This window comes from Argiope bruennichi, chromosome 9 (assembly GCF_947563725.1).
Source record: "Argiope bruennichi chromosome 9, qqArgBrue1.1, whole genome shotgun sequence".
NCBI classification, from domain to species: Eukaryota; Metazoa; Arthropoda; class Arachnida; order Araneae; family Araneidae; genus Argiope; species Argiope bruennichi.
In genome coordinates this window covers 117,592,145-117,609,877 of record NC_079159.1, presented here as the reverse complement: position 1 = coordinate 117,609,877, position 17,733 = coordinate 117,592,145, and the positions used below count along the sequence as shown (strand labels likewise).

At 32.2% G+C, this 17,733-nt stretch overlaps 1 protein-coding gene across 6 annotated transcripts in view; it reads left to right on the top strand.

Annotated features, from left to right (window-relative positions):
- The window catches only part of LOC129985360 (uncharacterized), a 116,887-nt gene that overhangs the window by 84,693 nt on the left and 14,461 nt on the right, over positions 1-17,733 (top strand). The window lies entirely within an intron of this gene.

Here is a 17,733-nt window from a genome sequence, read left to right as displayed (position 1 = left end):
TGGGAGGGGGGGAGAGAAATATCCAGAATGCGCCTTTCATAAGAATATCCAGTCATTTTCGTAGAGATAAATGCTTTATAACATCGAACACGATGTTATAAAAAGCGTAATCCTGATAGAATTTCTTCATACTAAATCGGTTTTCACTGATTTAAGGCTCGCAATCGGTGAACAAACCTTGACAGATTGACTTTTCGGTTTTGAACTTTCCAGATTCGAATCTGAGCGGTGCGCTGCGGCGTCGTAATTAATAGTTCAGTCCATTGCCGACCGTTCATTACTACCTACAATCAGTCGGTTATTCTAATTACTTTGATGTCCTGCGGGATACAAAAGAGTCAGGCCAGCGCTGCGGGGTTTTTGAACATTCGGCGCTTTAATCACACTCACACAAAAAAAGGCCTTTTCATTAAATGAAATGAGAGCAATTATACAAACTGTTTTGATCATTCCCTCTTTTTTTCTCGGAACGACGCGTATTTATGACAGCAAATAAAGGTTCTGTTCTCTGAAAGCCGTTTTATCATTCTCATGTCAAAGCTATAAAACTGTCTGATTTATTCCATCGCTCTTTGCAAGTGTGTGTTCTGAAACCAGCACCAAATGGAAAGCCAAGCTTTTTATTTCACTTAAGGTCAAGTATGGAAAGTAATTTCTTGGAAATGCTAAGGAGAAAAGAAATGAATATAATTATTATCTGAACAAATTCAAAATCTATTTTACTCCCAAATGGATAAAAATAGCTTTTAGCAATTTTGAGGTTATTTGAATAAATCTTATTATTGGAAATTATTGTTGTTGTTGTTGTCGTCGTGTCTATACATACAGTGCAAAAGATTAGAGTCCTCCAAAAGCCTTGGTGACAAGATCTGCAAGTTCTGGAGCCCTATGGCTATGGAGGATTTCGATTGGGGGTGCTCCAAGTTGAAAGAGGGAGCCGATAATGGCCTGGCAGTCAAAAACATGATCTGGAGTTAATGGGGACAGTACTTGCAGATGGGATAGGATTTTATATTGGTTCGTGATATCTTCATGCCTTTGAAATGTCCAGTACGTAGCCTAGCTATTGTAGAGGAAAGGTTTCTTGGGCAGTTTAGATCGGGGAATTGGAAATTATCCTTTCATGCAATTACAGGAAATTATTATTACATATAGATTCCTGTAATAATGCTTATTATAGGAAATCTATGCATTACGATATATAGATAAAACTCTGTATAGTGATTCTGATTTATTTCCCTCTGTAAATTACAGGAAATGGATTATTAACCACTTTGAACCGTAGTCAAATGGCAAGATCCCACCCGAAATGATACGTCGTTATTCCATTTTACTTATCTCATTAAATTGAAAATATTTCTCCAACAACAATCGATACAATTTGCAAAATACTTATTGCAGCATCGTAATCTGAGATCTTCTGATACCGAAGTCGGAAAATTTATTGTAGCATTAAAGCTGCTTTATTAACAACGGATCATTATGAGTTTCTTGCGATTGCCCTAATATAATAAGATATTTCATGGTGATATATTGTACAAACTTTTCACTTATTTGAATCTTCCTTTACCACTGAAAGTGTTGAAAGTCGAATTATGTATATAAGAAAACACAATGAACTTACACACAACGCGTACCCGTAAATCTTGAATGAATATAGAGATGAAGAAGTATTTCATTCTTGCATAGCTTGACAACATTTATTTCGATTACTTCGAAAAGCGAATGATGTACTTCTCTGTTGTTTACACATTATTAGTGAGATTGATATGTAAACAGTTATAACTTTTAAAAAAGGTAACCTCTCATCAGCAGTCTGGGCAGTTAGAAATTAGAGATACGTCTGTGCTTGCATAAATTCATAAGATAACGATGTTTCTTATAACCGATGTGTTTTCCTATTTTACCAGTCAAATAACTTTTGCAGAAACCAGTGTGTAAATAAAGAATAAATTTTGCAATATTAATGCAGGAAAATAAAATTGTAATATAAGAAAAACACAAGCTGCTCTTGAGCGGCTTGCAGTCAGTCAGTAGTAGAGATTGCTAGGGACTGTACTGATGACTTGCACCAGATGCACATTTGCATCCACTGGCCACACCAATGGCTTTTACTGAATGTATACATGCACCCAAAGAAATCAAAAGGTTAAAGCATATTCTGAAATTCATGGTGCCTTAAATTAAAATAATATTAATCACCAGGCCAAAGTTCCAACTAGATTTTCGCTCACATTTGTACGCACCTGTTAATTTTCTGAATGGTTTCTTTTTGAAGCTTATTGGTGCAGGAGTCATGTTTATTTATACAATTTAGATTGAACCAAGAGGCGGCGTCCTGGCCTAGAGGTAGCGCCTCTTCCCCCTGACCTAAGCGTACTGGGTTCGAGTCCTGGTTCGAGCATGGTTGTTCTCTTCCTTGTGATCTCTCTGTGAGGAGCGTGAACGAGCCCTTCTGTAAAAAGGGGTTGTGCAAGCGAGTGTGTGTGTGCTATCTTCATTTGAGCTGGAAGTCAGACTTCTGCCCTCGGGTGCTCAGGGGTCTTTACCCTCAGAAGTTACTGGGCAATAATTTGGCTTAAAATAGTCACGCGACAAAAAAAAAACATAAATAACGAGATCTATAACATTTAATTCAAATGAAAAGGACGATAAAATTAAAACATGTAAATAACATTTAAATTACAAGAAAAAAGAAATATTAGAAAACATGTGTCAATATTTCTTGTGTCATTATTTCTTATTTTAAATAATGTGTTTAATGTATTAGATAAAGTTTGCACTGCCTCCTTTCAATGGCCATTAGATGTTTGATACTTTGGGAAACTATGAACAACAATCTTCTCTGCGATTTATTTTCTTTTCTTTTGATTCTAGGTAGTTTTCATTGTTTACTGACTAGAACAATCCCCTCATATCCCGTAAAGAAGTACATAAACGTGCATAAATAAAATAAATAACTAAATGGTGATCTAGGCCCGGCTTTTACTTGATGAATTCCAAAAACAAGAGATCCTATCACTTCAAATGGTATTTGATATCGCAACAATGTTAAAAATTCGATTTGAACATCATCTGTTGTTGTTATTTATGGCACTTTACAAGCCCGCTGACAGATCTGTCAGCGATTTAAGCCGAATGAGCGTCTCTTGTTTTTTTCAGTAGCGCCAACTAGGGCCAATAGTACAACTTTGTTACTTCATGCGTCATATTCGCTTGCACAACCCTTTTTTACAGAGAGTCACATTCACACCTCACAGAAAGAACATAGAAGAACAACCATGCCCCAACAGGGACTCGAACCTGGGACTCCCGAACTTTGTTTTATTGAATTCTGCAGTATAAGTAAAAAGATTAAATTATTATTTAATAATAGGAAGGAATGCTGTTATAAAATATGTTATGAATATTAACAAAAGAAATATTTTCGAAAATGAAATACCTCTTTGCTTAATTCTGAAAGCGAATAAAGTTAAAAAAATATTTACAAGTATAAAATTTTAATTATGTTAAGATTTCGGCTAAGAGTTTCATTTTTAAGCTGAAATAAATCAATTAATAAAAAATGCCAGTTTTATGGAATTTGCATGGACATGAAGATCATGTAAAGAATATCAAGATCAAAATTGTCCTTTCATACATCAACTTTTTTTTTACATTCCTTTCTCAATATGAATGATTATAAGATGTATAATCATTCATATTGAGTATTCAATACACTCTCAAGTATTGAAACAGTTTCTACTTTGTTAAGATTTCCTCTAGGATTTAATTATCCTCATCATCAACATTTTTCTTTTACCTTATTCGATGATAATAAGTTGCAAAATAGAGAACATGCATTGATTCTCTATAATTTGCTCAATTAATTATCAATATGCTATGCATGAGTATCGTTGCTATCAAAGAGAGTATTCTCGGATAAGAATACAAAAAAACGAAATTCGAAATGACATTTTTATCAAAAAATTTCGAACATAAAAGGGACTATTTAATTACTGATAGAACAAGGAAAGAATCAAGACCTTGTTATGACAAATTTTTGCTTATAAAGGACATGGCAACACTGTAATATGTACTCCATTCTGATTGTCCCTGATAAGAACAGCAAAGTAACTTACTGGAAACAAAGAACCAAAATTTGGAGTATGTATTCACGTGCGAAGTAGAATCTCAAACTATGATTCAATATAATATTAAATTTTGACTTATAAGTTAGAAAAGGATATCGAATCTTTGTCCAACTCTACAGTCGAAATTCTGCCTTTGATGTTGGCAACAAAATTATTAGCAAAAGATTTCTGCTAAAAGCTATTTCCGTAAGTGGGGGTTGTTCTTAAATTTTGAGCTACCCAACTAAGCACTTCTAAGCAAGTTCAATGCAGGCTTCTAAATGAGCAATCACATGGAATTACTATACCTAGTTACAAGGCAATAAATGAATATACATGAAAGATTAGTAATATATGGGGTTCTCAGTCATATTTTAAAGTTGGCTGGTGAGAAAGTAAATTCATTACAATGGTTAATTGTGCTTCATTTTTTTAGAAATTTTATCACTATTTATTATATTGTAAGTTTATTTTAAAAGATCAAATTGCTTAAACAGTTTAAAGAAATAAATAATTTTTAGCTGATTATAGGCGTATACTTAGATACTAACATTTTATATTTTTTATTGTTCGGCAGAACATTAATTTTAGTTATACATTTATTGCTTTTTCACTCTTAGAATGTAGAACTGTAGCATCACTTATGTGTCAATGCAATTGTTATACCTCTTGCTAAGCCCCTATGACATTGAACCCGATTTACCACTTTTATCATTTTTTAATTGTATCATTCGATCATATCACATCAATAGCAATACAGATACTGACAACTCAGTAATTGCAAGTACTTCATACATGGTATTCTAAGCTAAGATGGTGCAGGTCGTCTTTGGGAGTTTTCTTGCTCATTTCATTTTATATGTCTTCAGAAACGCGCTTATTGAACAGCAACTTCCCTTCCCCGTAGCCTAGGTAACCCTTGGCTGGGAATGGCAGGAGTAAGAAAAGGGCTTTCTAGTAAAATTCACACTGATACCATTCCATCGTCTAGCGCTGTTCTAGATAAAAGCAAGAAGATGCAAAGAAATTCAAGTCTATGCTATAGAGTTCGTACTGAAAGATGTTTGTCTCATGTAAGCCATTCCAGGCACTCGTGTTCTTTGAAAAAAAAACTTGCATTGAAGATTGATTGTTCTTCACATTCGAACTGATTAATCATTAATATTTATTTGGACATTTTTAATAAAAAATCTGAACCGCGAGAGGAAGTGCTTTTCCTCCCACCCCATTGAGGAAATCGTTCCGCTCAGCTGATGAATCGCTCGTCTGAGCAGACCCTGAGAGAGAAAAATCACTTTTCATCCAATTAGAACATGTAATCCGTATGATTATCGCGAGTTCTTCCTTCTGCTGCAGGAAGTTCGCTCGATGATGAATGTTCCGAAGTCAGAGAGGAAAGAGATGCGATAATTATTCTAATCAGGCACAGAGCTCTTCCGAACCCGCTGCCCCGTAATCCGATCACTCAGGTATGCACCCACACAAATTCGATCAATCGATTTTCGCCAAAAAGAGAACAATGTTGATTAGATGTTTTTAATTTTAAGATGAGGCTTTTAGAAGAAAAATGCTTTGTTCAATAGATATGTAACTGTCTGGGACATATGAGATCTTCATTATGAATCTCTATATTTGAACATACCGAATTTCATACTTTTTAATACAATGGTAAGTGCTTTTAACTATGTAAATATTTCAAAAAAGGAGAAAAAAATTATTAAAACAAAATTTGAAGGTGAATATCACAAATTTCAGATTGTTACTTTTTTAACATTAATTTTAGGGGACACTTCTATAGTTGTGAAACACATTATATTGTGCATTGCTGTTTAATAATTATAAAAAGGAGAAATCTTTAGTCAAGTTGTTACCAAGGAAACCATCAAATAAGTCTGCTTTCCAAGAATCTATCAGTATATCAGTATTCATCTGTTGGTGATTAAATTCGACCAAAGCATAGTGAACACAATTTGTAAAATAATAATTCCAAAACTGTTATAAAATTTTTCATAGTGCTATCATTCATTGAAATCAATTCGAAATGTTTGAAAGGTAAAGTTATTTCGACAGTCATCTTGTCAAACAGACAATCTTCTATTACTTATTCGCATGATTATAAGATAAATCATAAGATCAGAGAAACTATTCATTTTTGAAAGAATTACGTTCTGCTTTTTAAACATGTTACTGATACAAATAAAAATGTCAAATTAATTTCATTAAAAAAGTTAATATAAACAGATTTCCAAACAATAAAAACTTCCAACTGATGTAAACATCGAATGCTTTTAACGAAACTCGATACGTTAGTTTTAATTCATATATGAGCTTTGCATGGTATAAAGTGATTCCATTTTCTAAGACTTACCGGCTGATCTAAAGTTATTTTATGCTATATTATATGCGATATAATAAAATTATATTAGAGCAAAGGGTTTTTATTCTAAAAAAAAATTCGTCTAATAAACCTTAAATTTTTTCTTTCCTGAATGTTCAAGTTCTTGCTTAACACAAGTGCTTGAAGTACTTCAAAAACTCAAAGACAGACAGATTTGGAAAACACCTAAAGAAAAGAAGGTGCGTATCCCCCAAATGCAGGTTAAGAGCTACGATCAGTCTAAAAATGGACTGAGTACCCCTGAGAATCAATTGGACTTCGACAGTCAAGTCTCACCCATTTGTCTACACGACCCAGATCTGCACCCTGCAGGTCAGAGAGGCGGTCGCTCTACTCTCAAAGGAGTGGCCTTGACATCTTCGAGACAAGCCTTCCACTACTATCCTTTTCATCCAAGACTCGGGGGCTTGAGATTTTTTTTTACCTTGACGATGATGTAGTTCATGCCTCCAAAGCAACTGGACAACAGCCTGCTTGCTCGACCGTGCAACAGGAAGTCGCTATTCATAATTTCTTCAAATTTTAAGGTCTTATTTTGAATGTTGTTCAACATTTCATGTCATCGAAATAAAAGAGTTGGGATTAGGAGCATAGAAAGCATTTTAAAACAGTTAGACAATGCTGACAATTGCATTGCTTAAATCTTGTGAATACGTGGTGTTACCCAAAAAAGTGATGATTGTCTGTGTTTGGAAAAATTCATTTTATGACTTGAAATGGAAATAAAAAAGAAATAGAGGACTTTTCATAAAATGACTCTGAGGATGATAAAACCCCTAGAGAACAAAACTTTTATTTGTAATTAAATTTTTTATTCATTTTTGATTTCAGGCTTAAAAAAGGATTAATTATTAACATATGAAAAGAAATTTATTGAACTAACATCTTAACATCTATGACAGAACATTTTTCGAATTGAAGGATTGGAAAAATAAGGAACTAAGAAAGTGCAAAATATTTCGGAACTCGATTGCATATTTATATTTCATTATACACTTAGTTTGATGCCTTGAACTATGTTACATAGAGAACAATAGTAAAAAACTATATAGAATATAGAAATATAAATTAGAAAACAGAGAAATTTTATTTCTTCTTCTTATTATTATTTTAATTAATAATTATTAAAAGAATTTGTTTAGATTGAATTATTATTATTTAAAATTATAATAATCATTATTATTATTATTTAAAATAATTATTACTTTTTTCATTTTTTCATTATTTGTTCTTATTGTTATTTTAATCTTCATATTTATTATTATATATTCATTATATAAATACATTATCATTTATTGTCTGTTTTATTTTATATTTATTTAAATATGAAATTTCATTTATAATATAAATAAATATTAAATAATACTATTTATATATAATATAAACAATATGTATTTTTATTACAATTATTTTTATATATTTTACAGCAACATTTTTTTCTACTTTTTTCATTCTTAAATTTTTATTTGAAAATTTCATGTATTTTATGATCTTAGATTTTAAAATTTCTAATTTCTGTTATATTCTTAAATTTAATAATTTGAAAATTCTCCTTTTGCCGTATCCAAATTATTTGTCTTGCCGACCAATTGTTCATAAATTATTCATATATCTTCGGCAGATTGGTTGGCTTTCTTCATCAAGGTATTGTACTGGTTAAAATCTCGAGTTAAGATTACATCATGTATATTACATCATGTTAGCATGCCCAGAGTTAGTATATCCTCTACAGATTGTTTAGCTTTCTACATCATGGTATTCTACTAGTTAGAATGGAATATCTTGAGTTAAAATTGTTTGTATGTTACATCATGTTAGCATGCCCAGAGTTAATATATCTTCTACAGATTGTTTAGCTTTCACCGTCATGGCATTCTGCAGGTTAGAATGAAATATCTTGAGTTAAAATTACTTTTATATATTACGTCATGTCAGCATGTCCATCTTCAAAACAATAATAATAGGAATAAAAATAAAATAATAAAAGAAAACCTGCTTTTGCTACTTCGAATTATGCAGTAAGCTAGGTATTCTTAATTTAAAGAGCCGCACCTAACTGCAACTGCGATGAACAGTTATCCTCGGTGTCCTTGAAAATCTTCGAAGGCTGCAAATGCCTGAGGCTGGTATCTCAAGTGATACAGATATTAAAAGTCAAGGCCTCTAAGAGAAATTCTATCAAGCATTATAAAACTGCTTTAGGATCTTTCTTTTGAAAGCAGAAAATACTTTTATATTTAGCTTTTGTAATAAGGTTATTTTTTTTACTTTCTGGTATACGAACTACAGATAAAGTATTGTAATCGTGAAAAATTCAAATTCGGAATTTTGACGAATCTGCACGTTTTGCGTGACTGTGATAAAGATAATTCAAAAACGCTTTGAGTTAGCAACTGAAATTGATACAAGTTCTTTATGCCGAATTTGTAGATTTCTATCAACTTTTGAGCAAAATCCAATCAAATGAAGCCAGGATTTTGTAGTTAACGATAACTATAAAACGAAGAGAGCTAAATGGATAACATTCGGTACATAGATTTAATGCCTATAAAATTTTGAGATAAATTGAACAAAGAGTCGATAATTTATTGCCCTATACTTTTAAAAACATGTAAAAACGATAACTCAAAAATGCAGTAACTTAACATATAAAATTTGGTATATGGTTTTGTGACTACAATTGCAGTTCTAAATAAAATTTTTATTCTGTATCAGCTTTTTAATTCAGTTATTGATTTAAATATCTTCTTAGGAAATTATTCTCCATATTATTATGTATAATAAATTATGCCTTAACAATTACAAAATGCACTTGTCATTAAAACATCCAGATATCATGTATATTGTATCTAAAAAAATGATGGAATTATATCTTATTAATCCCAAGAAGACAAATACCACTAGATTCTCTTAGTACAGTTATTATGAGATAACTTAAAACTCCACGAAGCAAAAAGTGAAATTCTTCCGATTTTTTCTCCATGAAGGAACTAAATAATTATAATCTTTTAAAAAATTGCAATCTTTGTATTCTTTTACAATAGTATTATTGTTTTTTTTTCTTTGCTAATGGCCGCGGTGACCAGGTGGTACGGGCTTTGCTTCGGCACCAGAGGGTTTTAGATTCAGGACACGATTCCGCCGAAGAACCGCCGTGTAAGCGGGTCTGGTAAAAGTTAAATCCGCAGGCGCCAAATGCCCTTTCGCTAGTGCTGTGTGGTGTGAAAATTTGGATTGGGTGTGCTAGTTTAGGTGTCGTCCTCATCATCTACCTGCCGTTCAAAATTACGAGGTTCATCCCAAAATAGCCCTAGTGTTGCTTTAAAATAGATCGTTAATATAACTAAACAAAGCTTACTTTTTGGTAGACTAAATATTTTATATTTACTAAAATCGCAAGCTTAATTGATAATTAACATTTTTCTTGAGATAGTATAAGTAGTCTTTCTCCGTCTCTGGTATTGTATTCTCAAACAATTATATTACATTTCTCATTTCACTTCTCATTCCGTTTCCTTCTATGTGCTAATAGTTCTATTGAATGTTTTATTCTGCCGCCCTTTTCTATTCCCCATGTAGTTACAATTTAGATTGCTTTTAGAAAATTAAGAATCAGTAAACTCATAGTTCATCAAAACGGATAAAAAGTCTTACATTCTAATTACTTGAAATGAAAGGTTTGTATTTTTCCGCCAGAATCCCCGTTGCGAAAGGAAATTTTAACGCTTCATCTACTAATCTAAAACATAAAATATTAAAACATTATATTTAATAAAATATCTTAATATAACAATACCATTTTATTTCACATATATTTTGTAAATATCACTTAGTTCATAAATTTGTCTGTTTCAATTTTGCAAACCGACATTTTAATACAGTACAGAAAAGCCACATTTTTTTCTCTTTTTTTATTCTAGATGAAAGAATTTGTAACTACATAATTCTAAGAAATTGGAATTCATCCAGAATTTCATCTTTAAAAATATTTTTTTATTGAAATAGAAAACTATGATCATAAATACACTCCCCAGTGAACAAAGGAAAAAGACTAAGAACTAGTTCACACAATTTTAGTAGTTTTGTGCAATGTTCACCACTTCACTAATCTAGGAAAACTACTTGAGTTAGAAAAATTAGTTGTGGTTTTATTCTATTTCATTTTTTAAGTGAAATTATATAGAAATATTGATTTACATATCGCTCCAACTTAAATTAGTCAACATTTAGTTTAAATGGCTAGACATTTCTTGTCTGTTCGAAATTATCCTGAATTTCATTTATTATTCTGAATTGAAGATAAATATAATTTGGATTAAAATTATCGCCCTTTAATGCCCTAATTGAAAATATTTAACTTCTGAAAAAAAAATCGACTGAACAATTTTTACAATATATAAAATAGACAGAGTAAATTTTATAATTTCCGTTTTATACGAAGAAAAATATTTCAGTGTCCTTTGAGTGTTGTTGATTTCCGTTATTTGTAATCTAATATTATCTTGTGGGAATCGAAAAGTAGTGAAACCTTTCTGTATTAGCTGGAACAATCTTAGCTTAAAAATTGTTGTCCCGAATTAACACCTCCTGTTTTTTCCCCTAATCTTAGAACGCCTCTGGCTGAAATTCACAAAATGTGATCAATATGCTATAAAGGAAAATCATTATCATAGTTTCTTTATCGTATAAATGCAGCTTAAACTGGCAAATCTGGTATGCGGAACCGGTGAAATAACATTTTGCCCGATTATATGCGATTTTTACTGAATTCATCTAAGGTCAAAGAATTTTTCAGTCAAGGAAGCTGAAGAATGTTTCCAACATCCTTCTTGGAAATATGAAAAAGGCCTTCCGGTTCTTCAGAACAAACACCTTCAGCCCTCTCTTTGAAGTCGAACAAAATGAAGCCAACAACTAAGCTCTGACCTTGCCGAGGTTTTTGTGGTTCATTCTTCTGGCAAGTAAACAAGTGACTTCGCTGAAGATGCAACAGAGATTAAGAAGAAAAAAATCAAGCTTCTCCGCATCAAGGTTAATGATATACCTTTCGAGCGAGGAATGCTGTTAGGTTTCGTTTTTCCAAGCACGGACAGTCTGCTGCAGAAGGTTGGAAACCGTCTTTTGTCACTTGGGCACCAAAATGAGCCATAAAAGATGATGTTTTGATTATCCTTGATTTATTGATTCAAGCCAAATAATAAGGATACTTAGGGTTGTTATTTCTGTTCTTTAAAAAAAAACTGAAACAAAAGTTATTATTTCTATTCTTATAGAATATGAAACAAAGTTCTTTGTAGAAAAATAAGTGTTTGATTGTCTGTTGACAGATTATTGTTCCAATAATCTCAATCTGTTATTTGAAAGAGAAAAAAAATGCAAATCCTTTTTTAAGGAGACGTGTTTTTTTTTAACTTTGTCTCGCACAATGTTTCTTCAAAGATTTTAATTTTTCTTGCAAGAATAATGGATTGCCCATCGACATTCTCGTTTTTCCCCATATTTGAATATATCTTTTCTTTGAGTGGTTCGAAACAACTGTTTCTACGAATTATGTAACCAAGTGTTTTAGAGAAGGTCATTAAAAATCCCATAGGATCAAGCGACTAGATTCACTGTAATTCAATCGTGGGCATCCCGGAGCCCGGAAATGAGAGGGGAGGCGAAAAATTTGGAATAAATCTAGAACCAAGGGCCGAAAATTAGAATTGTTCTACATTTCTTTTAAATATTTAACCCACTATAAATCTAGACACCAACCCTGAGTACGAAAAGCACATTTCTGTAAAATGTCTGTCCATCCATCCGTCTGTCTGTAACTAAGATAATTAATTCATAAACACTTGAAGCTAGACTGCTGAAATTTAGTATATAGTCTTTATGCCAAATTTGTAGATATTTATCGTTTTAAGCAAAATCTATTCAGAGGAAGTCTGTCTGTCCGACTGTTCGAATATAAGTCAACATAATAATTATAGAATAAAAAGAGCTAGAAAGATAAAATGCGATGCACAGATTTAACATTTATAGTGTAGACTCTTATCAATTTTTAGCCAAATCAACAAGAGGTTGACCATCTGTCGGTCTGAAGCATGTAAACTCGAAAAACAATGACATATATATGAAATTCTGTATGTGATTTTGAGATTTCATTTGTAATTCTGTGTCAAATTTTGGTTTCAACTAGAGAGTATACAAGAAAGTTTTGGGAAGTCCACGTCCACTGATTCTTATTTTGCGATGTGAGGATTTCTATCGATTACTTTGGAACATACTTTTCAGAAAAATAGTTTTCATCACTATTTTACGATTGAAATCAAAATATATCTTGATCAATATCTTTTCATATTTCTTCGACAACTTTTCTGTAAATTATTCGTGACACATTTTGCAAAATCAAACTGACCGACAAAATGAATGGCGGAAATGCAAACTATCTCTGAGTGGAAGTTTAAAAAATAGCTCTAAAAAAAATCACATTTTTTTTTCTTCAAATTTATGTCAATTAAAAGAAGAAAAATCTCCAAATTACAAGTGATTTAAGCTTCGTTATCAACTTAAACAATAGAACAAATTTAAATCTTTCCTGTTGAAAAGCTTATAAAGAGTTGAAGACTGTTTTCTTAAACAATTAAAAATTTTGTGAAAGTGGGTAAAAAATACAGAGCACAGCAGTCATTTCAATTAAACTGTAAAAACTTGAAATCAAGTGGATGTAATAGACAGAATCCATCAGCAATAAAAAGTATATTTTAGCCTGTATGAATCTCGTAAAACATATACACAGCATTACTACTTCCAAAATGTTATTTATTGATTAGACATTGAACAATTTGTTGGTAGACTGAATTTTTTTTATTGATTCCTGTGTGCAGGTGTTAACCCTTTCTCATTAAAAATGGCATTTTTAACTTGATAAATGGTGGCTTGAAGTCCATAATTTTCATGCTTTGATTTTTGAAATCAAAAGAAAGATCATTTATACCATCAGACATGGCAGTTTTCCAATTAACTTTACATTATTTCTTTTATTGCTGTTGGTTTAAACAATGTTGACAAGAAGGAAATAAGTTGATTTTAAAAATCATCTACTTCTTTGGCCAGTCTTTCAGAGAAGAAAATACATGTTCGTAATGTAACTCATGAAAAAGATTTGATTTGAGGACAACCCCTTTTTTTTCCATTCGGTGCTGACACTTGAACCTCTCATTATATTATACAACTGAAGATGACCTAAGGTAAAGATGATTTAAGGAAATCATTAAAAAATCGTGTAAGGGTCATATTTTAGAGAACTCTCTTCGTATCTAGAGGGCAAAAAAAATGAAGGAAACAAAGGGTTTCCATTGAATCGTGAGGAATGAAGAAAGCCATCAATAATACTTGTTTTGTGTTTTGAAAGATGATTTGCATAACATCTTGGATTGCTCTTTACGTTTTGCTACACCTTTGATACAAAGCAGCCGCATTTGGCGGCTAGTTTGTTCGCCAAGATTATCGCGTTTTTAGGATGTTAATTATTAATACTGGATGCATTTCTTTTAAAAGCATTTCACTTAAAGCTTAAATACATGAATTCAATTAAAGTAGATTTTATACAGGGTGCTGCCGAATACGATCAACAAATTCAGAGGGGTGATAGTAGGCATCAAGTGGATAAAGAATCACCAGACAGCATGGGGTCCCGAACGACGTTTAGTAGGTGAAAATCGAAAAAATAGAGGGAGTCAAACTGTTGGAAACTGCAAAAAAATTAATAAAAAAATAGCAAATGCTGTTTCAACTATGAATTCTTTATAAGTGAAATCACATTCTTAAAAATTCCTTTTCATGCTGGTAACTTGCGAATTTGATAATCTAGGGGGTCGTAAATGACTGAAAACGAAAAAGTACTTTAGAACCCATATTTGCAAAAATATTGAAGAAAAATAAAAGCTTGAAAATGTACGGAATTTTATATTCTGTAATTTAATGTAAGCGTGTAGTGTGAGAACAGGGGAGTTTTAAAGATATTCAAGAAAAACTAAAATGGGAACCAGAAAACATCGTGCAACATCAGTACCGATGTTCAACAGATGCATTTGATTCAGTACAGCTGCAAAAATGTTTAGTAAATGAAACAATCTGAAATTCATAGGATGTTTTGTTTATATTTGACTGTTGCCATTCGATAATTAGTAATAAGCTCGATTTCTGTGCCACGTACGTTAGCGTTTTATGTATGAGCCGTTTATTTTGAAAGTGAGGCAAATCCCTTTTTGAAAGAAAAAAAAATAGAGATAATGGTAGTTATAGATAAAACTTGTTATGATCTTTTTTATACGTAAACAATTTAAAGTTAAAAAAATTTAAATTCTATTATTTTGGAGATGGAAGTTTTAGCTCTTTACAGTATTAAAAATCTGTTTATTTTGAAAGTGGAGCAAGTCCATCTTAGATACAAATTATTTTTGATCGAATATATTAAGGCAAAATTTAGCTCCGGGTGCTGCATGGTGAAGCAAATGTGGCCGTTTGACATCATGTCTGAAATCTAAGGTGTTTCTATCTATCTATCTTTGATAATGAAAATCTTTGATAATGAAATGTTGTACAGTATTTCATATATAATAAAAAGTATATCTTAATTTTGTGTTTCGATAATAATATGTTTACTTCCAACACCGATTGTTCAGTCCAGTGACAATAAAATAAATATCATTGATCACAAATTTTTGTTGTCAGGACATTCAATTTTACCGAACGATTATGATTTTGAAGTGGAAGAACTGGCAATCCGGAAAATTTTTATCTTCACTTTTATTAACACGGAAGCATTTTAAGGCTTTTATTCTTTCTGTAAATTGCTTGATATAAAAATGTTAAGCACAGACTGCAACAGTTGATGCTACAAACCAGCAAATTCTTCATTCAATAATTTCCTCCTTTTATTAAAGTGAAATACATATTAGAAGATGACACACGAAAAAATTGTTTCTTACAATGGATATCTTAATAATCCAACAAATATGGCAATAAGTAACCAGAAGCTGTGGTCTTCCCAAAACTTTCTCGCATACTCTTCTAATAAACTTGTCATGCCAAGGAACATTTTACATTCCGCTGTTAGATGACAAGGCGATGATTGAGCTGCCACCCCATCTTCCAAGCGTCCAAGCCATGCCAGCGGGAGGACATTTGGTGCCGACGGATTTTGCGTGCAACAGGCCCAGTTACATTGCGGTTCTTCGGTGGAACCGGATCTCGAACCTGAAACCCTCCTGTTTCGAGATCTTACAACGAGCCCCCCCCCCTCATTGGCTTAAAGTGTTTTTGTGCTATCTTGTTCATAGACAGATAAATACAATTCCAAAAAACTATTTTTCGAAAATGGGAACTAAAACGTGAAAATGCGTAGAAATCTCGTGTTCGAATTATTATTTTTTCTTATAATGATTATAATTCTTTCTCTTAGTATACTTCGAATACAAGAGAAAAGAAATCTGTTTTTCCATAAATAAATAACAATTAACTTGGAAATCATAGGATAATGTACGTACAAATGTATCATAATTTAACGTAAATCTTTGGCAACTGTCATATGGATGAAATCGGACACCGCGGAGTGAATGGAAAAGACTAAAAACACACTTCGCGCTTATATTCTTAGTGATGACATGAGAAACGAAAATAATCTCACAATCTTAGAAGGTTGTAGCAGGATATAGATGAATGGTCTGTCTTCAATGGTAGAGGAATTTATATACGATGAATTTAAAGCGCACCAAATAATTTAATATACACTTAGGGGATATTTGGTGGAATACGAACCTGACCTCGAAACTGTAACTGTACTAAAATGCCACTGCAGCTCTGTCTTAATGTTAAGATCACATGATTCGATATTTCAATGGAATCTTTTCGTGTAACGTAATAATCACATGACAAACTGAATTGTCATCTTTTTTAATTGTACGTTTTCTTTTGTTGTACTGCGACATCACATCCTTTTTCATAATGCAAAATCCACAATCGATGCAAAAATGTGTGTGTTATCACGTGACCGTGAATTGATTTCAATTTGTATAAAAAATATTGCAGTAGATTCACCAATAGATTTCAATCCGTAATTCGGAATTAATTGGCCACGCATGCGAAGGTCGTACTTTCGGTGCCGGCAGACAGTGGGCAAGCAGTGGCAGGGTGCAGAAAGCCGGGTGGAGGGCAGTAACGAAATCGGTCAGCCTCCTCCCACTGACCCTTGCCAATGACTTCGAGTGTCGCTTTCCACACAGCTCAAAAGGCACAAAAAGATATTAGCTTTCAACGATTTTAAGAAATCATTATTATTAGATTGCGAGGCATAATTCTGAAGACATTTTTAATGTCTTGGGATTTAATTTATACATAGGTCAAATGATGACGATGAAAACTGTTAAAATCAGGCATTTGATTACTTTTCTCGTATTACCATGATAATTATGTGGAGGTTGCTAAAAGCTGTTGCGGCACCAGAAATAAATGTATATACTTCAATTGCATTTCATTACAACATGATTCCTGGAATAAGCTAGTGAAATTCATAACAGAAGCAATCATCATTTTCTTTTAAGATATTTACTGAAATAAAATCTGTTATGATAGTTTACACAAAAATTAACTTATTTTTTATTCCGATGTGCTGAGGTGTCATATTTTTTACACGTTTTCTGCTAATTGCACTGTGGATATCTATTTAAATCCTATAAATGATAAAAATTGATTCATCTCAACACCTTATGATGGATGTGCGAAATATACTCGCGTGAAATTAATAAATATTTTTAGTATTCAGTTAAGGTGGGTTTACACTCGGCTAGTTATAAGACAGCCAGTAAAACAACGCATGCGCCGAAAGGGACTGATTTATGTTTGCCACAATTTCATAAGACAGATTCAGTCATTCCATGCTTGACTATAAATTGCCGTTTTCGACATCCCTGAATTTTTCTTTTTCATGCGTATCGTATTAAAATGATGGATATTTACATAAAGAAACATGGTAAAATAAAAATAAGGTCAAGATATCTAAATTTGGAAAACCATAGAAAAAAATGGCAAATGAAATTTAAAAATACAACCTCGCATCAGAAAGGACAAAGAGCAAAAAATATCGGAATTAGTCTATGATAAGCGATCAATTTTTTCAAGAAAAAAAAAAACCCGCCAAATTCTACAAACGCATGTGCAGTCAGTAAGAAAAAAATG